At 42.0% G+C, this 24,559-nt stretch overlaps 9 non-coding genes and 7 pseudogenes across 9 annotated transcripts; all 16 read right to left on the bottom strand.

Annotated features, from left to right (window-relative positions):
- Window positions 1-85: 85 nt before the first annotated feature.
- Window positions 86-204, bottom strand: LOC142507865 (5S ribosomal RNA). The gene has a single exon (XR_012806106.1). It is a non-coding gene; the product is annotated as a 5S ribosomal RNA (ribosomal RNA).
- A 682-nt stretch (window positions 205-886) lies between these two features.
- Window positions 887-1,005, bottom strand: LOC142508574 (5S ribosomal RNA). The gene has a single exon (XR_012806781.1). It is a non-coding gene; the product is annotated as a 5S ribosomal RNA (ribosomal RNA).
- Window positions 1,006-1,685: 680 nt separating this feature from the next.
- On the bottom strand, window positions 1,686-1,803 carry LOC142512265 (5S ribosomal RNA; annotated as a pseudogene).
- Window positions 1,804-2,487: 684 nt separating this feature from the next.
- Window positions 2,488-2,607, bottom strand: LOC142515687 (5S ribosomal RNA). The gene has a single exon (XR_012811519.1). It is a non-coding gene; the product is annotated as a 5S ribosomal RNA (ribosomal RNA).
- A 1,239-nt stretch (window positions 2,608-3,846) lies between these two features.
- On the bottom strand, window positions 3,847-3,965 carry LOC142509669 (5S ribosomal RNA). The gene has a single exon (XR_012807831.1). It is a non-coding gene; the product is annotated as a 5S ribosomal RNA (ribosomal RNA).
- Window positions 3,966-4,649: 684 nt separating this feature from the next.
- On the bottom strand, window positions 4,650-4,768 carry LOC142512421 (5S ribosomal RNA). Its single transcript, XR_012808839.1, has one exon. It is a non-coding gene; the product is annotated as a 5S ribosomal RNA (ribosomal RNA).
- Window positions 4,769-5,414: 646 nt separating this feature from the next.
- Window positions 5,415-5,533, bottom strand: LOC142510838 (5S ribosomal RNA; annotated as a pseudogene).
- A 682-nt stretch (window positions 5,534-6,215) lies between these two features.
- Window positions 6,216-6,334, bottom strand: LOC142514121 (5S ribosomal RNA). Its single transcript, XR_012810030.1, has one exon. It is a non-coding gene; the product is annotated as a 5S ribosomal RNA (ribosomal RNA).
- Window positions 6,335-6,929: 595 nt separating this feature from the next.
- Window positions 6,930-7,048, bottom strand: LOC142516122 (5S ribosomal RNA). The gene has a single exon (XR_012811934.1). It is a non-coding gene; the product is annotated as a 5S ribosomal RNA (ribosomal RNA).
- Window positions 7,049-9,369: 2,321 nt separating this feature from the next.
- Window positions 9,370-9,489, bottom strand: LOC142510615 (5S ribosomal RNA; annotated as a pseudogene).
- A 670-nt stretch (window positions 9,490-10,159) lies between these two features.
- On the bottom strand, window positions 10,160-10,279 carry LOC142510566 (5S ribosomal RNA; annotated as a pseudogene).
- A 684-nt stretch (window positions 10,280-10,963) lies between these two features.
- On the bottom strand, window positions 10,964-11,082 carry LOC142511420 (5S ribosomal RNA; annotated as a pseudogene).
- Window positions 11,083-11,765: 683 nt separating this feature from the next.
- On the bottom strand, window positions 11,766-11,883 carry LOC142508242 (5S ribosomal RNA). Its single transcript, XR_012806466.1, has one exon. It is a non-coding gene; the product is annotated as a 5S ribosomal RNA (ribosomal RNA).
- A 10,347-nt stretch (window positions 11,884-22,230) lies between these two features.
- On the bottom strand, window positions 22,231-22,348 carry LOC142510841 (5S ribosomal RNA; annotated as a pseudogene).
- Window positions 22,349-23,028: 680 nt separating this feature from the next.
- LOC142512661 (5S ribosomal RNA) lies at window positions 23,029-23,145 on the bottom strand (annotated as a pseudogene).
- A 684-nt stretch (window positions 23,146-23,829) lies between these two features.
- Window positions 23,830-23,947, bottom strand: LOC142508770 (5S ribosomal RNA). Its single transcript, XR_012806973.1, has one exon. It is a non-coding gene; the product is annotated as a 5S ribosomal RNA (ribosomal RNA).
- Window positions 23,948-24,559: the final 612 nt, after the last annotated feature.

The following is a 24,559-nucleotide window of genomic DNA, read 5'->3' as shown; positions in this document are numbered from 1 at the left end:
ATGTTTATGGTCCCGATCGATATTCAGATGATTTGAGCCGAAAATCGTCTGTCAACAAGTAATCAAAAATAGAAAAACACGAAAAGGGGTGCAACACGAGGACTTCCAAGGGGGTCACCCATCCTAGTACTGCTCTCGCCCAAGCACGCTTAACTTCGGAGTTCTGATGGGATCCGGTGCATTAGTGCTGGTATGATCGCACCCGACATTGAGTGGGATGTTTATTCTTATATCCCTAGAGTACTTGTGGAGCGGGCGGCGATGGACAACACGCGGCACTGCTCTCGCCCAATCAGAACCATGAAGTTAAGCGTTCTGGCGCGATGGCAGAGCTAGGATGGATGACCTCACTGTGAAGTCCTCGTGTCTCGACCGTTTACGTAAATTATAGCTAAAACTGTCGAAATAATTGTTTTTAATGAGTTAACCGTCTCTGGTGTAATCTGCGTCATACCCTTTCGCACAAAACCGGCTCACGACAAAAAAATCGCTAAATGTTCCCAGGAAATAGAAAAGAAAAATAAGAAGAAGAAAATAGCGAATGTAAAGCTATTATTATGCCTGGGATACTATAAAATAGAACCGGAATCGAATTTCGGACTTCCTAAAAGGATTTTTCGAGGAAACGGAAGCTTAACAGAAGCGTAAAATCGCAAATTAGAGGGTCTTGAGAGAAATTCGGCTAAAATCTCACCAGCTCATTGCGGAGTAACGAGTCTCGTTCGTTTGCCCGTTTACAATCAAATTAGGCTACAATTTTGTCAAAATCCGGCAGTGCCCGAGCTACGTTGATTTCACATGTCTTATCTGCTCCCGATCGAGATTCAGATGGTTTGAGCTCAAAATCGTCTGCCAAGCAGTAATCAAAAATAGAAAAACACGAAAAAGAGTGCAACACAAGGACTTCCAAAGAGGTCACCCATCCTAGTACTGCTTTCGTCCAAGCACGGTTAACTTCGAAGTTCTGATGGGATCCAGTGCATTAGTGCTGGTATGATCGCACACGACATTGATTGGGATATTTATTCTTATTTACCTCGAATACGTGTGAAGCTGGAGGCGATGGACAACACCTGGCACTGCTCTCGCCAATCAGAACCATGAAGTTAAGCGTTCTGGCGTGATGGCAGAGCTAGGATGGTGACCTCCCTGGGAAGTCCTCGTGTCGCGACCGTTTACATAAATTATGGATAAACAGTCGAAATAATTGTTTTTAATGAGTTAACCGTCTCCGGAGTAATCTGCGTCATACCATTCCGCACAGAACCGGCTCACGGCAACAAAAATCCGAAATGTCCCAAAAAATAGAAAAAAAAAATAAGAAGAAGAAAATAGCGAATGTACAGCTATTATTATGCCTGAGATACGATAAAATAGAACGGAATATAATTTTCGGACATCCTAAGCGGATTTCCTCGAGGAAACAGAAGCTTAACAGAAGCGGAAAATCGCAAATTAGAGGGTCTTAGAGAAGGAATTCGGCTAAAATCTCGTCAGCTCATTGCGGAGTAACGAGTCTCGTTCGTTTGCCTGATTATATCAAATTAGGCTACAATTTTGTCCAAATCTGGCAGTGCCCGAGCTACGTTGATTTCACATGTCTTATCTGCTATCGATCGCGATTCAGACGATTTGAGCCGAAAATCGTCTGTCAACAAGTAATCCAAAATTGAAAAACACGAAAAGAGGTGCAACACGAGGACTTCCAGGGGTTCACCCATCATAGTGCTGCTCTCGCCCAAGCACGCTTAACTTCAAAATTCTGATAGGAATCGGTGCATAAGTGCAGGTATGATCACACCCGACATTGAGTGGGATGTTTATTCTTATATCCCTCGAGTACGAGTGGAGCGGGCGGCGATGGACAACACGCGGCACTGCTCTCGCCCAATCAGAACCATGAAGTTAAGCGTTCTGGCGCGATGGCAGAGCTAGGATAGGTGACCTCCCTAGGAAGTCCTCGTGTCGCAACCCTTTACGTAAATTATGGATAAAACAATCGAAATAATTGTTTTTAATGAGTTAACCATCTCCGCCGTAATATGCGTCACACCCTTCCGCACAGAACCTGCTCAAGACAACAAAAATCGCTAAATGTTCCCAGAAAAATAGAAAAAAAATATGAGGAATAAAATAGCGAATGTTAAGCGATTATTATACCTGGGATACGATAAAATGGAACTGGAATCGAATTTCGGACATTCTAAGCGGATTTCTGGAGAAAACGGAAGCTTAACAGAAGCGGAAAATCACAAATTAGAGGGTCATAGAGAAAGAATTCGGCTAAAATCTTGCCAGCTCATTGCGGAGTAATGAGTCTCGTTCGTTTGCCCGTTTACAATCAAATTAGCCTACAATTTTGTCCAAATCCGGCAGTGCCCGAGCGACGTTGATTTCACATGACTTATCTGGTCCCGATCGAGATTCAGATGATTTGAGCCGAAAATCGTCTGTCAACAAGTAATCAAAAATAGAAAAACACGAAAAGGGGTGCAACACGAGGACTTCCAAGAGGGTCACCCATCCTAGTACTTGCTCTCGCCCAAGCGCGCTTAACTTCGGAGTTCTGATGGGATCCGGTGCATTAGTGCTGGTATGATCACACCCGTCATTGAGTGGGATGTTTATTCTTATATCCCTCGAGTACTTGTGGAGCGGGCGGCGATGGACAAAACGCGGCACTGCTCTCGCCCAATCAGAACCATGAAGTAAAGCGTTTCTGGCCCGATGGCAGAGCTAGGATGGGTGACCTCCCTGGGAAGTCCATGTGTCGCGACCGTTTACGTAAATTATGGATAAAACAGTCGAAATAATTGTTTTAATGAGTTAACCGTCTCAGGAATAATATGCGTCATACCCTTCCGCACAGAACCTGCTCAAGACAACAAAATCGCTAAATGTTCCCAGAAATAGAAAAAAAAAATAAGAAGAAGAAAATAGCAAATGTAAAGCTATTATTATGCCTGAATATGATTAAATGGAATCGGACTCGAATTTAGAACTTCCTAAGCGGATTTCTCGAGGAAATGGAAGCTTAACAGAAGCGGAAATCGTAAATTAGAGGGTCTTAGAGAAGGAATTCGTCTAAGTACTGCTCTCGCCCAAGCATGCTTAACTTCGGAGTTCTTATGGGATCCGGTGCATTAGTGCTGGTATGATCGCACCTGACATGAGTGGGATGTTTATTCTTATATCCCTCGAGTACGTGCGGCGCGGGCGGCGATGGACAACACGCGGCACTGCTCTCGCCCAATCAAAACCATGAAGTTAAGCGATCTGGCGCGATGCAGAGCTAAGATGGGTGACCTCCCTGGGAAGTTCCTCGTTTCGCGACCACTTTACGTAAATTATGGATAAAACATATGAAATAATTGTTTTTAATGAGTTAAACGTCCCCGGAGTAATATGCGTTCATACCCTTCCGCACAGAACCTGCTCAAGACAATAAAAATCGGTAAATGTTCCCAGAAAATAGAAAAAAATAAGAAGAAGAAATAGCGAATGGAAAGCTATTATTATGCATGAGATACGATAAAATGGAATCGGAATCGAATTTCGGACTTCCTAAGCGGATTTCTCGAGGAAATGGAAGCTTAACAGAAGCGGAAAATCGCAAATTAGAGGGTCTTGGAGAAGGAATTTGGCTAAAATCTCGCCAGCTCATGCGGAGTAATGAGTCTCGTTCGTTTGCCCGTTTACAATCAAATTGGGCTACTATTTTGTCCAATTCGGCAGTGCCCGAGCTACGTTAATTTAATATGTCTTATCTGGTCACGATCGAGATTCAGATGATTTGAGACGAAAATCGTCTGTCAACAAGTAATAAAAAATAGAAAAACACGAAAAGTAGTGCAACACAAGGACTCCCAAGGGGGTCACCCATCCTAGTACTGCTCTTGACCAAGCACGCTTAACTTCGGAGTTCTGATTGGATCCGGTGCATTATTGCTGGTATGATCGCACCCGACATTGAGTGGGATGTTTATTCTTATATCCCTCGATTACGTGTCGAGCGGGCGGCGATGGACAACACACGGCACTGCTCTCGCCCAATCAGTACCATGAAGTTAAGCGTTCTGGCGCGATGGCAGAGCTAGGATGGGTGACCTCATTGTATACTCCTCGTGTCTCGACTGTTTACGTAAATTATAGCTAAAACTGTCGAAATAATGTTTTTAATGAGTCAACCGTCTCTGGTGTAATCTGCGTCATACCCTTCCGCACAAAACCGGCTCACGACAAAAAAAAATCGCTAAATGTTCCCAGGAAATAGAAAAGAAAAATAAGAAGAAGAAATAGCGAATGTAAAGCTATTATTATGCCTGGGATACGATAAAATAGAACCGGAATCGAATTTCGGACTTCCTAAACGGATTTTTCGAGGAAACGGAAGCTTAACAGAAGCGTAAAATCGCAAATTAGAGGGTCTTGGAGAAGGAATTCGACTAAATTCTCTCCAGCTCTTTGCGGAGTAATGAGTCTCGTTTGTTTGCCCGTTTACAATCAAATTAGGCTACAATTTTGTCCAAATCCGGCAGTGCTCGAGCTACGTTGATTTCACATGTCTTATCTGGTCCCGATCGAGATTCAGATGATTTGAGTCGAAAATCGTCTGTCAACAAGTAATCTAAAATAGAAAAACACGAAAAGTGGTGCAACACGAGGACTTCCCAAGGGGTCACCCATCCTAGTACTGTTCTCGCCCAAGCACGCTTAACTTCGGAGTTCTGATGGGATCCGGTGCATTAGTGCTGGTATGATCGCACCCGACATTGAGTGTGATGTTTATTCTTATATCCCTCGAGTACGTGTGGCGCGGACAGAACCATGAAGTTAAGCATTCTGGCGCGATGGCAAAGCTAGGATAGGTGACCTCCCTGGGAAGTACTCGTGTCGCGATCATTTCCGTAAACTATGGATAAAACAGTCGAAATAATTGTTTTTAATGAGTTAACCGTCTTCGGAGTAATATGCGTCATACCCTTCTGCACAGACCTTTCTCAAGACAATAAAAATAGCAAAATGTTCCCAGAAAATAGAAAAAAAAATAAGAAGAAGAAAATAGCGAATGTAAAGCTATTATTATGACTGGGATACGATAAAATGGCACCGGAATCGAATTTCGGACTTCCTAACGGATTTCTCGAGGAAACAGAAGCTTAACAGAAGCGGAAAATCGCAAATTAAAGGGGCTTAGAGAAGGAATTCGGATAAAATCTCGCCAGCTCATTGCGGAGTAATGAGTCTCGTTCGTTTTCCCGTTTACAATCGAATTAGCCTACAATTTTGTCCAAATCCGGCAGTGCCCGAGCTACGTTTATTTCACATGTCTTATCTTGTCCTGATCCAGATTCAGATGATTTGAGCCGAAAATCGTTTGTCAACAAGTAATCAAAAGTAGAAAAACACGAAAAGTGGTGCAACACGAGGACTTCCCGAGGGGTCACCCATCCTAGTAGTGCTCTCGGCCAAGCACGCTTAACTTCGGAGTTCTGACGGGATTCGGTGCATTAATGATGGTATGATCGCACCCGACATTGAGTGGGATGTTTATTCTTATATCCTTTGAGTACGTGTGGAGCGGGCGGCGATGGACAACACGCGGCACTGCTCTCGCCCATTCAGAACCATGAAGTTAAGCGTTCTGGCGCGATGGCAGAGCTAGGATGGGTGACCTCCCTGTGAAGTCCTCGTGTCTCGACCGTTTACGTAAATTATAGCTAAAACTGTCGAAATAATTGTTTTTAATGAGTTAACCGTCTCTAGAGTAATCTGCTTCATACCCTTCCGTACAGAACCGGCTCACGATAACAAAAATCGCTAAATGTTCCCAGAAAATAGAAAAAAAATAAGAAGAAGAAAATAGCGAATGTAAAGCTATTATTATGCTTGGGATACGATAAAATGGAACCGGAATCGAATTTCGGTCTTCCTAAACGGATTTCTCGAGGAAACGGAAGCTTAACGGAAGCGGAAAATCGCAAATTAGAGGGTCTTAGAGAAGGAATTCGACTAAAATCTCTCCAGCTCATTGCGGAGTAATGAGTCTCGTTCATTTGCCCGTTTACAATCCAATTAGGCTAAAATTTTGTCCAAATCCGGCAGTGCCCGAGCTACGTTGATTTCACATGTCTTATCTGGTCCCGATCGTGGTTCAGATGCTTTGAGCCGAAAATCGTCTGTCAACAAGTATAAAAAATAGAAAAAAAAGAAAAAGGTTGCAACACGAGGACTTCCCAAGGGGTCACCCATCCTAGTACTGCTCTCGCCCAAGCACGTTTAACTTCGGAGTTCTAATGGGATCTGGTGCATTAGTGCTGGTATGATCGCACCCAACATTGATTGGGATGTTTATTCTTATATCCCTCGAGTACGTGTGGCGCGAGCGGCGATGGACAACATGCGGAACTGCTCTCGCCCAATCAGAACCATGAAGTTAAGCGTTCTGGCGCGATGGCAGAGTTAGAACGCTTAACTTCCGGTGTAATCTTCGTCATATCCTTCCGCACAGAACCGGCTCACGACAAAAAAAATCGCAAAATGTTCCTAGAAAATAGAAAAAAATAAGAAGAATAAAATAGCGAATGTAAAGCTAATATTTTGCCTGGGTTACGATAAAATTGAACCGGAATTGAATTTCGGACTTCCTAAACAGATTTCTCGAGGAAAGGAAGCTTAACAGAAGCGGAAAACCGCAAATTAGAGGGTCTTAGAGAAGGAATTCGGATAAAATCTCGCCAGCTCATTGCGGAGTAATGAGTCTCGTTCGTTTTCATGTTTACAATCGAATTAGCCTACAATTTTGTCCAAATCCGGCAGTGCCCGAGCTACGTTGATTTCACATGTCTTATTGGTCCTGATCCAGATTCAGATGATTTGAGCCGAAAATCGTTTGTCAACAAGTAATCAAAAGTAGAAAAACACGAAAAGGGGTGCAACACGAGGACTTCCCGGGGGGTCACCCATCCTAGTAATGCTCTCGCCCAAGCACGCTTAACTTCGGAGTTTTGATGGGATCCGATGCATTAGTGCTGGTATGATCGCACCCAACATTGAGTGGGATGTTTATTCTTATATCCCTCGAGTACGTGTGGCTCGGGCGGCGATGGACAACAAATAAATCCTTATATTATTTCGAAAATTCTGATTCAGCCCTTTAACGTTCGTAAATTGCCCTTAGGTCCCCAATCTTTCGAAATATTGCATTTTGGTCCCTTAAATTTCGATACTTGCATGTTGATTTTATACGACGGGACGTAAATTTTATCGGTGTGGGTTTTTCAATAAAAAAATACGAACTTTTTGGCAAATCGGCTATTTAATTCCCAAACTATTTTTACCAAAACTTTACTAATATTTTATTTAATTCTAATTAAAGACTAATGGGCTTAATTAGGGGCTTAATAGGCCTAAAGCCTTGTTAGTGTTTAATTAAGTATATAATATGTAAACCTTTCCCATAACCCAACGATTCTTTCAAAAGCACACGGCCACTCTTCTGAAAATACCTAGATTACACGGCCTACACATGCTTAAAAATTGAGGCAAACTTTCGAGCATTGCCAAAGGAAAGTCTTAGCCAAGGTTCTTGCTCCGTTCTTCTTCATCGTCAATGATTTTTCGTGCGTAAATTACGCATAGGCACACCTATTCTTCCCTTAAAACCATTATGAAATCATATTATATTTTTATGCATGAAAATTTTGGGAAACAAGTGACACTTTGAATTATTTTCGTTTTTATGCAATCCATGAAATTCCAAGCATGATTTTGATTCAAACTTTTGTTGTTTACATGTATATACGGGCTGCCATGATATAGGTTATGTTTAGGCACGATTTTGCACGGGATTTAGAGTCCTAGATATCACCTTAACACCACACATGCAATAGAACACAAGCTGTGCAACAACTTGCTGTCATGGAGCAAAGGGGTTCAGTGTTATGGTTGCAGGGTCTAGGGCTTGGTTGGCTAGTTCCAGGGGTTAGCCAAGGTCGTGGGTGAGTTAGGGAGAGAGTCCTAGCCATGCTAGGACTCGCGATCAAGGGCTGGGAAGGAGTCCTAGCAAGCTATGACTCCCACCCGAGAATCAAGGGGAATTGCGTGCTGGGTTCTGGGCTTGTTGCAGGCTGGTGGGCGTGGTCCTGGGGGCCTGGGTCCTTAGGGGGTGCACAACAGGTGGGTTCGGTGGCTGGGTTTGTTGGTAGGGGCAGGGAAGCTTGATCAAGAGTCCTTGTCCAACAAGGATTTCTCGGCCAGCTTATGGTAGAGGAGTATGGGGCTCGTTTTTTCGTTTTGGGTGTTTTCCGTGGGATCTTTGGGTCCAGTAGGTACTTTAGGACGTTGGTCAAGTTTTGGATCAACATGGTTCGGGGGTAACTCGTGAAAATCAAGAGATGGCTCGGGGTCGATGATTTTGGGTCATTAGGGTTTTTAAAACTTGGGAAAATTGAAAAATAGTTCACGGGGGTCGAGTCGTGGTTCATAAGGGCTAAAATAATATAAAAAGACTAAATTCTCAACTGGTACCAACACTTAGAAATCTAGGTACTTAAGTCTGGAGGTCCTGGGTTCAAGTGTTGGGGAAGGCGAAAGAAACCACTTACCAGGGGTGAGATATTCTATGAGTGACGGTGCATGGGCATGGGCCGATGCCCATGTTGGACCATCCTAACGACCCATGACCAGTAGTGGTGCGTGGGTATGGGCCGAGGCCTTTGTTAGTTCAGCCTAATGGCCCATGACCGTTACAAAAAAAAGGCGCCTTTTTTTGTAACGATCACTGGCCATTAGGCTGAACCAACAAAGGCCTCGGCCCATGCTGGACCATCCTAACGATCCATGACCAGGGAAGTCCTCGTGTCGCGACCGTTTACGTAAATTATGGATAAAACTGTCGAAATAATTGTTTTTAATGAGTTAACCGTCTCCGGAGTAATCTGCGTCATACCCTTCCGTACAGAACCGGCACACGACAACAAAATCGCTAAATGTTCCCAGAAAATAGAAAAAAAAATCGGAAAAAAAATAGCGAATGTAAATTTATTATTATGCCTGGGATACGATAAAATGGAACCGAAATCAAATTTCGGACTTCCTAAGCGGATTTCTCGAGGAGACGGAAGCTTAACAGAAGCGGAAAATCGCAAATTAGAGGGTATTAGAGAAAGAATTCGGATAAAATCTCGCCAGCTCATTGCGGAGTAACGAGTCTCGTTCGTTTACCCGATTACAATCAAATTAGGCTACAATTTTATCCAAATCCGGCAGTGCCCGAGCTACGTTGATTTCACATGTCTTATCTGCTCTCGATCGTGATTCAGACGATTTGAGTTGAAAATTGTCTGCCAAAAAGTAATCAAAAATAGAAAAACACGAAAAGGAGGACTTCCCAAGGGGTCACCTATCCTAGTACTGATCTCGCCCAAGCACGCTTAACTTCGGAGTTCTGATGGAATCCGGTGCATTAGTGCTGGTATGATCGCACCCGACATTCAATGAGATGTTTATTCTTATATCCCTCGAGTACGTGTGGAGCGGGTGGCGATTGACAACACGCAGCACTGCTCTCGCCCAATCGGAACCATGAAGTGAAGCGTTCTGGCGCGATGGCAGAGCTAGGATGGGTGACTTCCCTGGGAAGTCCTCGTGTCGCGACCCTTTACGTAAATTATGGATAAAACAAATGAAATAATTGTTTTTAATGAGTTAACCGTATCCGGCGTAATCTGCGTCATATCCTTCCGCACAGAACCGGCTCACGACAACAAAAATCGCTAAATGTTCCCAGAAAATGGAAAAAAAAATAAGAAGAAGAAAATAGCGAATGTAAAGCTATTATTATGCCTGTGATACGATAAAATGGACCGGAATCGAATTTGGACTTCCTAAGCGGATTTCTCGAGGAAACGGAAGCTTAACAGAAGCGGAAAATCGCAAATTAGAGGGTTTTAAAGAAGGAATTCGGCTAAAATCTCGCCAGCTCATTGCAGAGCAATGAGTCTCGTTCGTTTGCCCGTTTACAATCAAATTAGGCTTCAATTTTGTCCAAATCCGGCAGTGCCCGAGCTACGTTGATTTCACATGTCTTATCTGCTCTCGATCGTGATTCAGACGATTTGAGTTGAAAATCGTCTGCCAAAAAGTAATCAAAAATAGAAAAACACGAAAAGAAGGACTTCCCAGGGGGTCACCTATCCTAGTACTGCTCTCGCCCAAGCACGCTTAACTTCGGAGTTCTGATGGAATCCGGTGCATTAGTGCTGGTATGATCGCACCCGACATTCAATGAGATGTTTATTCTTATATCCCTCGAGTACGTGTGGAGCGGGCGGCGATAGATAATACGCAGTACGGCTCTCGCCCAATCAGAACCATGAAGTTAAGCGTTCTGGCGCGATGGCAGAGCTAGGATAGGTGACCTCCCTGGGAAGTCCTCGTGTCGCAACCCTTTACGTAAATTATGGATAAAACAATCAAAATAATTTTTTTTAATGAGTTAACCATCTCCGCCGTAATATGCGTCACACCCTTCCGCACAGAACCTGCTCAAGACAACAAAAATCGCTAAATGTTCCCAGAAAAATAGAAAAAAAATATGAGGAATAAAATAGCGAATGTTAAGCTATTATTATGCCTGGGATACGATAAAATGGAACTGGAATCGAATTTCGGACATTCTAAGCGGATTTCTTGAGAAAACGGAAGCTTAACAGAAGCGGAAAATCACAAATTAGAGGGTCATAGAGAAAGAATTCGGCTAAAATCTCGCCAGCTCATTGCGGAGTAATGAGTCTCGTTCGTTTGCCCGTTTACAATCAAATTAGCCTAGAATTTTGTCCAAATCCGGCAGTGCCTGAGCGACGTTGATTTCACATGTCTTATCTGCTATCGATCGCGATTCAGACGATTTGAGCCGAAAATCGTCTGTCAACAAGTAATCAAAAATTGAAAAACACGAAAAGAGGTGCAACACGAGGACTTTCCAGGGGTTCACCCATCATAGTGCTGCTCTCGCCCAAGCACGCTTAACTTCGGAGTTCTGATAGGAACCGGTGCATAAGTGCAGGTATGATCACACCCGACATTGAGTGGGATGTTTAATCTTATATCCCTCGAGTACGAGTGGAGCGGGCGGCGATGGACAACACGCGGCACTGCTCTCGCCCAATCAGAACCATGAAGTTAAGCGTTCTGGCGCGATGGCAGAGCTAGGATAGGTGACCTCCCTGGGAAGTCCTCGTGTCGCGACCCTTTACGTAAATTATGGATAAAACAATCGAAATAATTGTTTTTAATGAGTTAACCGTCTCCGGCGTAATATGCGTCACACCCTTCCGCACAGAACCTGCTCAAGACAACAAAAATCGCAAAATGTTCCCAGAAAATAGAAAAAAAATATGAAGAATAAAATAGCGAATGTTAAACTATTATTATGCCTGAGATACGATAAAATGGAACCAGAATCGAATTTCGGACATTCTAAGCGGATTTCTTGAGAAAACGGAAGCTTAACAGAAGCGGAAAATCGCAAATTAGAGGGTCATGGAGAAAGAATTCGGCTAAAATCTCATCAGCTCATTGCGGAGTAATGAGTCTTGTTCGTTTGCCCGTTTACAATCAAATTAGGCTACAATTTTGTCCAACTCCGGAAGTGCCCGAGCTACGTTGATTCCACATGTCTTATCTAGTCCCGATCGAGATTCAGATTATTTGAGCCGAAAATTGTCTGTCAACAAGTAATCAAAAATTGAAAAACACGAAAATGGGTGCAACACGAGGACTTCCCAGGGGTCACCCATCCTAGTACTGATCTCGCCTAAGCATGCTTAACTTCGGAGTTCTGATGGGATTCGGTGCATTAGTTCTAGTATGATCGCACCCGACATTGAGTGGGATGTTTATTCTTATATCCCTCGAGTACGTGTGGCGCGGACGGCTATGGACAAAACGCGGCACTGCTCTCGCCCAATCAGAACCATGAAGTTAAGCGTTCTAGCGCGATGGAAGAGCTAGGTTGGGTGACCTCCCTGGGAAGTCCTCGTGTCGCGACCGTTTACGTCAATTATAGATAAAACAGTCGAAATAATTGTTTTTAATGAGTTAACCGTCTTCAGAGTAATCTGCGTTATACCCTTCCGCACAGTACCGGCTCACGACAACAAAAATCGCTAAATGTTCCCAGAAAATAGAAAAAAAAATAAGAATAAGAAAATAGCGAATGTAAAGCCATTATTATGCCTGAGATACGATAAAATGGAACCAGAATCGAATTTCAAACTTCCTTAGCGGATTTCTCGAGGAAACGGAATCTTAACAGAAGCGAAAAATCTCAAATTAGAGTGTCTTAGAGAAGAAATTCGGGTGAAATCTTGTCAAATCATCGCGGAGTAATGAGTCTCGTTCGTTCGCCCGTTTACAATCAAATTAGGCTACAATTTTGTTCAAATCTGGCAGTGCCCGAGCTACGTTAATTTCACATGTCTTATCTGGTCCTGATCGAGATTCAGATGATTTGAGCCAAAAATCGTATGTCAACAAGAAACCATAATCTCGTTATCAAGATTATGGTGTGTTGAGTCTTTAGACTCACTAGGTGTGATGGATGCAGGTGGTATTGAGGGAGGACTTGATGAGTGATTTGACTGGACTGAAGGCGCACATAACCCGAGGACCAGCGCTACATTTTCCGCATTATGCGTTATGATTTTATTTAAAGATTTTAAGACGATTTACTTATGCTTTTGAGAGATTTTGAGAGGTTTAGTATGGGCTTTACTTTTCAAATTTATTGCTTTTTAGGTTTGGTAATCATGCGACGATTTTATTTTATGACCATTGCACTTGATTTTTAAAATGCTAGATGGTTGTATTTTATTTTAAGGGTTAAAATATTTTAGTGAAAGCCGAAAATTTAGAGAGAGGAAAAAAAAAATTTCTAGTACATTTAAAGCAATAAAAAGAGCAGGACGTTTCAGTTGGTATCAGAGCCAGGTTCCTGTAAAGGGTTGTGCCACCATCATCGCCCGAAAGATCAGTCGTCAAGCCTCAAGTCGTAAGTTTTACTTGTTTTATGTGATTCTATATGATTTAACCTGCATGACGTTATGTATATTATGTTTAGGATACCTGTTTAATAGTTTTTTTTAGTAGTATTGCCTTGCATGCTTAAAATGCTAATTAAGTCAGGATGTGTTACATGATTAGAAAACTTAGATTTAATTGCATGTTGGTTACGTTAGAATTTGGAAAACATTCAGATAAAATGCCTCCTAGACGCGTACCCGTTATCGAGAATCAGGCAGAGAACAGTGTTAATCGCCGAGGGAATAGTCAAAGAAATGCACCACCACCACCACCTCCTCCACCTGGGGATCCTGCTACTCGTGCATTAGAGGGTATGGCTCGTCTCTTCGAGCAACAGTTACAGCAGCAGCAGATACAGCAGCAACAGCTACAGCTGCAGTTACAGCAGATGCAGCAGCAGCAGCCACAACAGCCACCTAGGCCACAGGATGATATTTATGAGCAGTTCCGAAGGCTAGGGCCGAAGGAATTTTCTAGCACCACCGATCCATTTGCTGCAGAGAGTTGGATCCGATCACTCGAGGTACATTTTCGCTATCTGAACATGGGAGACGCCGACCGTGTAAGATGCACTACTTATCTGCTTAGGGACGACGCTTCTTTATGGTGGGAAGGAGCCGAGCATGGTGTTGACCTTGCTACACTCACTTGGGCACAGTTCAAGACGAAATTCTATGAGAAATACTTTACTGCTGATGTCAGAAGCCGCATAAAGAGGGAATTTATAACCCTCCGTCAGGGAGACATATCTGTTGCTGATTTTGTGAAGAAGTTTGATAGGGGTTGCCACGTCGTACCCCTTATTGCTGGAGACGCGGAAGTAAAACTTAGGCATTTCAAGGATGGCCTAAGACCTACCATTCGGGATAAAGTTATGATGATGCGTCCGGAGAATTATGCTATGGCAGTTAATTATGCATATCAGGCTGAGCAATCCTTAAAGGACATTGACTTTGAGATTCAGCGCAAGAGGCAGCATTATCAGAATAACAATCAACCCAACAAGAAGCCAAATACAGGTCCTCCTAGACCTCAAGGGCCTCAAAAGCCCCAAGGTCAAGTCAAGAAGCCAGCGCCACCAAAGCCACAGAATCCGGGAGCACCAAAGCCTGCTGAGAGGCAACCATGCAAGGAGTGCAATCGTCTACATCTTGGGAAATGCGAGTTGGGATCATATAAATGTTTCTACTGCAAGGAGGCCGGTCACAAGGCTATTGATTGCCCAAAGAGGAAAGCAGCTGCTACGGCCCGAGCTTATGTTATGAATGCCGAGGAAGCTGAGGAAGAGGCAGACACTACACTCATCACGGGGAGGATCATCATTCTAGGCGTAGCTACCTATGCTTTGCTAGATTCAGGAGCTACACACTCTTTCATATCAGAAACCTTCATCAAAAGACTGAATATTACTCCTCAAGATATGGGTTTGGGTTTCAAAGTTTCGATTCCTTCCGGTGATCAGATGCTCACATCTAAGATTGTTAAGAATCTGGAGCTTCGTTTATTCAGAGATGTTGTTCGGGCAGATCTTATTGTGCTTCCTATGCCCGAATTCGATATTATACTTGGGATGGATTGGCTATCAGCGAATGGAGCTTCGATTGATTTTCGTCAGCGATCAGTATCAATTAGGCCACCCAGTGGTAAATCTTTTGTTTTTGAGGCGGCAAGAAACCAGCAAATGCCGCACATTATCTCTTGTCTAAGTGCGAGGAAGCTTATTAAGCATGGATGTCAGGCGTATTTAGCATGTGTCACTACTACACATGAATCCATCATCCAGAAGTTAGATGATGTTGATATTGTGAGGGATTTTCCTAGCGTCTTTCCCGAAGACGTTTCTGGCATCCCACCCGATCGTGAAGTGGAGTTCTCTATTGACCTTATGCCCGGCACTGTTCCTATATCTAAAGCACCTTATCGTCTAGAACCCGCTGAAATGAAAGAACTAAAAGATCAAATCCAATAACTGCTAGACAAGGGTTTTATTCGCCCTAGTTACTCTCCGTGGGGCGCACCAGTTTTGTTTGTGAAAAAGAAAGATGGTAGTATGCGTCTTTGCATCGATTATCGAGAGCTCAATTGGGTCACTATCAAAAATAAGTATCCACTGTCAAGAATTGAGGATTTATTTGACCAGTTGCAAGGAGCTTCGATGTTTTCTAAAATTGATCTGCGATCTGGATACCATCAGTTGAAAGTCAAGGAGTCTGACGTGCACAAGACAGCATTTCGCACAAGATATGGGCACTATGAGTTTATGGTCATGCCATTCGGGTTGACCAATGCGCCAGCGATCTTCATGGATCTCATGAATCGCGTATTTCAGCCGTATGTGGATCAGTTTATTATTGTCTTCATTGATGACATATTGATCTATTCCAAGAGCAGAGAGGAGCATAGTCGCCATTTGAGGACAGCACTGCAGGTATTAAGAGACAGAAAGCTATATGCAAAGTTCAGCAAGTGCGAGTTTTGGCTTGACAGAGTGGCGTTCTTAGGCCACATCATTTCTAGTGATGGCGTGGAAGTTGATCCGAGTAAAGTTGAGGCAGTAAAAGAGTGGCCAGTACCGAAGAGTGTCACCGAGATTCGCAGTTTCTTGGGAACAAAAATTACCTCTAGTGGAGTTCACTTACAATAACAGCTATCAATCATCAATAGGAATGACTCCTTTTGAGGCACTCTATGGAAGGAAGTGTAGATCTCCTATTCATTGGGACGAGGTTGGGGAAAGAAGAGACATTGGTCCAGATGTGATTGAAGAAACAGCTGAACTTGTAGTCGAGATTCGTGATAGAATGAAGACTGCACAAAGCCGACAAAAGAGTTATGCGGACAAGAGACGAAGAGACTTAGAGTTTGCAATGGGCGATCATGTATTTGTGAAAATAGCACCCATGAAGGGTGTTATGCGCTTTGGCAAAAAGGGCAAGCTTAGTCCAAGATTTATAGGTCCGTTCGAGATTTTGGAGAGGATTGGGACACTAGCTTATAGAGTGGCATTGCCACCAGCGCTTGCAGGAGTTCACAATGTGTTCCACATTTCGATGCTGCGGAAGTACATGTCGAATCGTTCACATGTGCTTAATTATGAACCTCTTCAACTAACTCCAAATATGTCGTATGAAGAAAGACCTGTCCAAATTCTGGCTAGACAAGAAAGACGATTGCGTAACAAAGTCATTCCAATGGTCAAGGTCAAGTGGCTGAATCACTCGGAAGAGGAAGCTACTTGGGAAACCGAGAGGGACTTGAAGAGTCGCTATCTGGATCTTTTCGGTAAGTTCTAATTTCGAGGACGAAATTTTATTTAAGGGGGGGAGGAATTGTAAGGTCCAAAATTAAGACAACGTAATCCAACTGCATGCGAATCTAAGAAATTATGAAAAATGGAGTAATTAATTGATTTTAGCTGCTAATTAATTATGTGACGTACTTGTTTATATGCTAAATGAGATTTATTTGTCATCATGCAAAAAAAAAATGTATTTTAGGAATATTCAAGTGACGATCGAGGAACGGGGACCGAGGGCTGAAGAAAACGTAAAATATTTTTATTAAATAATTATTTTTAATTATTTACAAGATTGTCGATGCTTTTTAGTATTTTGTGAAATTAAGGGTTTTGAGGTGATTTTATACGCCGGGGCGTAAATTTTATGGGTGTTGGTTTTTCAACTAAAATACGAGCTTTTTGGCAACCCGGCTAATAAATTCACAAATTTATTTAAACAAAAACCTTGTTAATATTTTATTTAAATCCTAATTTAACTAATGGGCTTAATTCTATGGCTTAATAGGCCTAAAGCCTACTTAGGGATTTAATTAGTATTTAAAGTGTAAAAGTTGCAAAACCCTACACTTTGGCACCAAAGGAAATCGGCCACCTAGTTTATTTTCTGAAAAACTCTTCCCATCACACACACACAAACCTCACGGCACTTTGAAGGATTTTTGGTAAGGGTTTTTCGAAGGCAACAAGCAAAGTAGAAGCCGTAGTCATCTCCTCTTCTTCGTCGTCAACGGTTTTTCGTGCGTATAAAACGCAAAGGCACGCAATACATCTCCTTTTCTCATCCATCATATTATATTATTGATTGAATTATTGTGTGCATGAAGAACATGAAATATTTTTCAGAATTTTCGGTTTATGGCATGTATAAATGAGAAAACATGATTTTTGAATCCAATAACTTGTATATTATTTGGCTAAGGGGCTGCCATGACATAAAGAAGGATCAAGAGTGGTTTACACTTGTTTTAGAATCACACCAACTCACCTTAATCACCACCAAAAGTTACGGCAGAAACAAAACACCAAGCAGCGCGAGTTGCTGTCTTGGGTTGAGGGTTCGGGTTTTCATTGCAGGGGGTTGGGGTTGGGTTGGCTGGTTCCAGGGGCTATCCAAGGTCACGAGAGAGTCAAGGAGGGAGTCCTAGCCAAGCTAGGACTCACGGTCAGGGCTGGGGAAGAGTCCTAGCTATGCTAGGACTCCACCCGAGAACCATGCACAAGTTGGTGCAGGGTTTACGCACAGGTCCAGGGGATGAGGGGTTCAACTCGGGGTCACGGGCTGGGCTAGGGTGGCTCACTAGGGTCCTAGCGTGGTGCACAATAATTTGGTTCAGGGGTTGGGGCGTCGGCTTAGGGTATAGACACCAAAATCGTAGAGTCCATGAAAGCTGAAAGTCTCGGCCAGCATGGGGTTACTTAGGAAGCTGTCGTTATTGTGGTTTGGGCTGGTTTCTTGGTGAGGTTAGAGTCCAGTAGGGTACTTCAAAATGTTGGGCAGGTTCTGGTTCGATATTGCTCAGGGGTAACTCGTGAAAATCGAAAGTTGGCTCGGGGTCGAAGTTTAGGTGTCGAATAGGGTATTTAAAAGAAGAAAAAAATTGGAAAACTGCTCACGGGGGTCGAGTCGGGGTCCATAAGGGCTAAAATAATATAAAAAGATTAAATTTAGAATTTAGGAATTTTATATTAAAGTTTGGTATTTTTCGGGATTAAAACACCGTCAAAATAATTAAGAAAAGATAATTGAAAAAGTCTAACATTTAAGCCAAATAAAATTATGAAAAAATTCACGTAAGCTTAAATAATGACATGTTAGAGTCATGAAATCAAGGAAAAAGTTGAAAAGGTAAAATTTTACGTCTAGGGGTAAAACGGTCTTTTTGCACCTAGAGCATAGTAAACGTCATGGCAGTGCCCTAAATGCTATTTTTATAAAAATATGATTATTTTTAAATGTTTATGAATTATTCATGATTAAATGATGATTTTTAAATGTCTAAGGGATTTTTATGATTTAAGAAGACATTTAAAATACATGTTGCATGCTTGGTTTCAAAAAAATGAAAAACGTAATGATATTCATGATTTTTTTTAAGTGATGCGAATGAAAAATGTTGAAGGATGTGAAATAATTGTGACTAATTCGTTAATGTTGGCGACGTCGTGAGGGTTATGGTCCCAGTGGGAGCCCGACGATCGTGTTTCCATCATTGCGAATATGTGGTAACGGATATGTGGTAACGGTTTTGTGGTAACGGAAGAATGGGAATATCGTGGGGAAAAGGCCCCAGAGGGAGCTCATTTATGGGAAAAGGCCCCAGAGGGAGCCCCGACGATCGTATTTCTATTCGAATCATGATAGGCCAGGGCCCAGTTGACCGGTGAGAGTGTTGCTGGTGTCCCCCGCCGCCCAGTACTGTGGTTTTATGTAGATGGATCCATCGACCCTCATGAGCATGATCAGGAAAGTCACAATTAACGATCTGAATTCAACAAAAGGAAAAGGAAAAGGAAAAGGAAAAGGAAAAATGTTTATGATCATGAAAAATGTTTTATGTCATGTCATGTTGAGGAAAAAGGGAAAATGTTAAGGTTTATGATTGCATGTCATGAAAAAGTATTTTATGAAAATGTTTATGTTTAAAGTTTTATGCATCATGAAAATATTTACAAAAATGTTTATGTTTATGCATCTTCATGAAAATGATATTTTAAGTACAAATATTTTTCACCGTTATATGTTGACTGTATTACGTATTGCTCGTTATCAAGATTATGGTGTGTTGAGTCTTTAGACTCACTAGGTGTGATGGATGCAGGTGGTATTGAGGGAGGACTTGATGAGTGATTTGACTGGACTGAAGGCGCACATAACCCGAGGACCAGCGCTACATTTTCCGCATTATGCTTTATGATTTTATTTAAAGATTTTAAGACGATTTACTTATGCTTTTGAGAGATTTTGAGAGGTTTAGTATGGGCTTTACTTTTCAAATTTATTGCTTTTTATGTTTGGTAATCATGCGACGATTTTATTTTATGACCATTGCACTTGATTTTTAAAATGCTAGATGGTTGGTATTTTATTTTAAGGGTTAAATTATTTTATAAAAATATTTTAGTGAAAGCCGAAAATTTTAGAGAGAGGAAAAAAAATTTCTAGTACTTTTAAAGCAATAAAAAGAGCAGGACCTTTCACTAACCGAGACACGAAATGAGATAGCGTGTGAAAATGGATGTGCGAGGACAGTAGCATCGGCGCACATGCGCGACCGGATGCGCGCACATGCGCCAAACAGGCAGAAGACCTCGCGCATATGCGCGGAAGATGTCGCGCATATGCACGAAGCCTATGCGAGTGACTCCAAAGGGTCTCGCGCATATGCGCGGAGATGAGTCGCGCATATGCGCGAGGCGATGTACAGGATATGCGTGGAGACCGAGTGTCTCGCGCATATGCGCCGATTGGGGTCGGCATATGCGCGAGACGTGTTTTATGAAGAAGTGAGCCACTTGCCTTGCATGCACGAAATATGTATGTATATATATATAAACATACAAACGGTAATCCTCAGAAGGAAAAAGAAAGAAAGGAATGGAAGAAGCAGCTTCTGCTTTTGATCGAGATTTATGAAAAATCCGTCCGTCTGTTTTTGAATCCGACTTCAGTACTGTGTTCCAATCAACGCATGCTACAACTGGACGTAAGTTTTGTTACGTTTAGACATATTCTGAAATTATGATGTTGTCAGAATTAAATGGAATTCATATATGATGTTCTTGACACGTTAGACATCATAGAATTGAAGTCAGATTAAAGAATAGACTGTTTATGAAATTGTTATGAATTTCAGAGTTGATTTAGTTGAGATTCTATACCAGAATTGTGTTATTATTCAGATTATGAGTTGTACTGATACTGGTTATGAATTCTGATATTATATCTGTGATGTTGAGATAGACGGGGTTATCGTGACTGTATTGTTATGCCGTCGAAACATCAGTAGATTGATATTGATCAGATTCAGTATTGATTTAGATTGATCAGATTCAGTAATGATTTCGATTGTATCGTGATATCGTTGATATTAATTAGATTGTGCCTTGTTCAGATATGGATCAGATTATGTATTGATTTGAGTATTGATCAGAACAAGTCTTGAATTGATTTATATACTAATATTGTATTTATGCGATTGTCATTGCCAGACTGGTTATGGACAGATTGGAATATGAGACTTCGTCTTCGTCGGATCGAGAAGATAAAGGTATAAATAAATGTTGATTCGGGATTGCACAACTCGAGTTAGGTTTGACTTGAGTTTCCCAAAATCACATACTTTACCTTATTGCATTGATATTTGCAGATTATCATATTGATATGTTTAGTCTATTGAATTATAGCAGAGCCAGAGTTTGAGTCTAGGGCAGATCAGCCTAGCTAGGGCAGAATCGCCGAGTCTTTGTCAGAACCGCGTAGACTCTAGACTTACGGTGTATCGATGAGCTTAGATGTAGATCGACGTCTATTGTAGACTTTCGATACAACATACCAAAGTCTAAATTAGATCGGGATCCCTAGATTAGAATAAGAGATGAGTCGAGTCTTAGATATCGAGACTAGAACTTGATTTACAGATCCGTATTGGTTTATGTTTCGTAGATTACGATTCATGTTTTATTTACAGATTGGTATTGATACATGTTATTGACTATGCTACATGTGATAAGATATAATTCATGCTTTTATGTTAATTCAGTTAACTGCATGTATACATTATTTATACTGGGATTAATTCTTACCGGAGTATCCGGCTGTTGTCTTGTTTGTATGTGTGCATGACAACAGGAGGGACAGGATCAGGGTCAAGAGGATGATGAGAGATCGAGATTAGAGTGGTGATTCCGGTCTTGGATGTAGACTTGGTTTAAAACTTGAAATTTAGTAGTTAAACCTTAGACTAGTTTGAATAATTATTGTACATTATTGTACTTTTATACTGAGATGTATATTAGTTAATTCCATTACGTTCCGCACTTACATTTTAAAAAAGAAAAATTTTTAGACCCTGATTATCTTAATTGATAATTAAATCTCAAAGATGATTAAGAAGATGATTAGCGTCCGGGTCCCCACATTAGTCCTGGTATGATCGCACCCGACATTGAGTGGGATGTATATTCTTATATCCCTCGAGTACGTGTGGAGGAGGCGGCGATGGACAACACGCGGCACTGCTCTCGCCCAATCAGAACCATGAAGTTAAGCGATCTAGCGCGATGGCAGAGCTAGGATGGGTGACCTCTCTGGGAAGTCCTCGTCTAGCGACCGTTTACGTAAATTATGGATAAAACAGTCGAAATAATTATTTTTATTGAGTTAACAGTCTCCGGAGTAATCTACGTCATACCCTTCCGCATAGAACCGGTTCACGACAACAAAAATCGTTAAATGTTCCCAGAAAATAGAAAAAAAAAATAAGAAGAAGAAAATAGCAAATGTAAAGCTATTATTATGCCTGTGATACGATAAAATGGAATCGGAATCGAATTTCGGTTTTCTTAAACGGATTTCTAGAGGAAACGGATGCTTAACAGAAGCGGAAAATCGCAAATTAGAAGGTCTTAGAGAAGGAATTCGGCTAAAATCTCGCCAGCTCCTTGCGGAATAATGATTTTCGTTCGTTTGCCCGTTTAAAATATAATTAGGCTACAATTTTTTCCAAATCCGGCAGTGCCCGGGCTACGTTGATTTCACATGTCTTATTTGGTCCCGATCGAGATTCAGATGATTTGAGGCGAAAATCGTCTGTCAACAAGTAATCAAAAATAGAAAAACACGAAAAGGGGTGCAACAAGAGGACTTCCAGGGGGTCACCCATCCTAGTACTGCTCTCGCCCAAGCACACTTAACTTAAGAGTTCTGATGGGATCCGTTGCATTAGTGCTGGTATGATCGCATCCGACATTGAGTGGGATGTTTATTCTTATATCACTCGAGTACGTGTGGAGCGGGCGACGATGGCCAAAGCGGCTCTGCTCTCGCCCAATAAGAACCATGAAGTTAAGCGTTCTGGCGCGATGGTAGAGCTAGGATGGGTGACCTCCCTGGGAAGTTCTCGTGTCTCGACCGTTTACGTAAATTATGGATAAAACAGTCGAAATAATTGTTTTTAATGAGTTAACCGTCTCCGGAGTAATCTGCGTCATACCCTTCCGCACAGAACCGGCTCACAACAACAAAAATCGCTAAATGTTCCCAGAAAATAGAAAAACATAAGAAGAAGAAAATATCAAATGTAAAGCTATTTTTATGCCTGGGATACGATAAAATGGAACCGGAATTTAATTTCGAACTTCCTAAGCGGATTTCTCGAGGAAACAGAAGCTTAACATAAGCGGAAAATCGCAAATTAGAGGGTCTTGTAGAAGGAATTCGGCTAAAATCTCTCCAGCTTATTGCGGAGTAATGAGTGTCGTTCGTTTGCCCGTATACAATCAAATTAGCCTACAATTTTGTCCAAATCCGGCAGTGCCCGAGCTACGTTGATTTCACATGTCTTATTTGGTCTTGATCGAGATTCAGATAATTTGAGACGAGAATTGTTTATCAACAAGTAATCATAAATAGAAAAACACGAAAAGTGGTGCAACACGAGGACTTCCAGGGGGTCACCCATCCTATTACTGGTCTCGCCCAAGTACGCTTAACTTCGGAGTTCTGATTGAAACCGGTGCATAGTGCAGGTACGATCGCACTCGACACTGAGTGGGATGTATATTCTTATATCCCTCGAGTACATGTGGAGTGGGCTGCGATGGACAACACGCGGCACTGCTCTCGCCCAATGAGAACCATGAAGTTAAGCGTTCTAGCGCGATGGCAGAGCTAGGATGGGTGACCTCCCTGGGAAGTCCTCGTGTCGTGACCGTTTACGTAAATTATGGATAAAACAGTCGAAATAATTATTTTTAATGAGTTAACCGAATCCGGAGTAATCTACGTCATACCCTGCCGCACAGAACCGGCTCACGACAACAAAAATCGCTAAATTTTCCCATATAATAGAAAAAAAATAAGTAAAAGAAAATAGCGAATGTAAAGCTATTATTATGCCTGGGATATGATAAAATGGAACCGGAATCGAATTTCGAACATCCTAAGCGGATTTCTCAAGGAAACGTGAGCTTAACAGAAACGAAAAATCGCAAATTAGAGGGTCTTAGAGAAGGAATTCGGCTAAAATCTCGTCAGCTCATTGCGGAGTAACGAGTCTCATTCGTTTTGCCCGTTTACAATCAAATTAGCCTACAATTTTGTCCAAATCCGGTAGTGCCTGAGCTACGTTGATTTCACATGTCTTATCTGGTCCCGTTCGAGATTCAGATGATTTGAGCCGAAAATCGTCTGTCAACAAGTAATCAAAAATAAAAAAACGCGAAAAGGGATGCAACACGAGGACTTCTCAGGGGGTCACCAATCCTAATACTGCTCTCGCCAAGCACGCTTAACTTCGGAGTTCTGATGGGATCCGGTGCATTAGTGCTGGTATGATCACACCCGACATTGAGTGGGATGTTTATTCTTAGATCCCTCGAGTACGTGTGGAGCGGGCGGCGATTGACAACACGCGGCACTGCTCTCGCCGAATCTGAACCATGAAGTTAAGCGTTCTGGCGCGATGGGAGAGCTAGGATGGGTGACCTCCCTGGGAAGTCCTCGTGTCGCGAAAGTTTACGTAAATTATGGCTAAAACAGTCGAAATAATTGTTTTTAATGAGTTAACCGTCTCCAGAGTAATCTGTGTTGTACCCTTTCACACAGAACCGGCTCACGACATCAAAAATCGCTAAATATTACCAGAAAATATAAAAAAACATAAGAATAAAAAAATAGCACTAGACTTGATTGTTGTAGGTCTTGATGAGGTCGAGACCGAGGGCGGGGACCAGTGAGCTAGCTTGGGTCGGCAATAGTAGGAACCCGAGAACCTCATTTATCAGTTTATTTTTCATTTTTACGCAAACTCATTTTTATCGCGATGAATTATTTTAAGTTGTTGTTTTGAAACAGATATTTACTTCCGGTGCTATTTCGACATTTAAAACTTTTATTCCGCTGTTGCATTAAACATTAAAACTTTTATTCAGTTTATTTTATGAATGAGGCATTTT

This window comes from Primulina tabacum, chromosome 10 (assembly GCF_025594145.1).
Source record: "Primulina tabacum isolate GXHZ01 chromosome 10, ASM2559414v2, whole genome shotgun sequence".
NCBI classification, from domain to species: domain Eukaryota; kingdom Viridiplantae; phylum Streptophyta; class Magnoliopsida; order Lamiales; family Gesneriaceae; genus Primulina; species Primulina tabacum.
The sequence above is the reverse complement of the archived record's forward strand: the minus strand, read 5'-3'. Positions and strand labels throughout refer to the sequence as shown.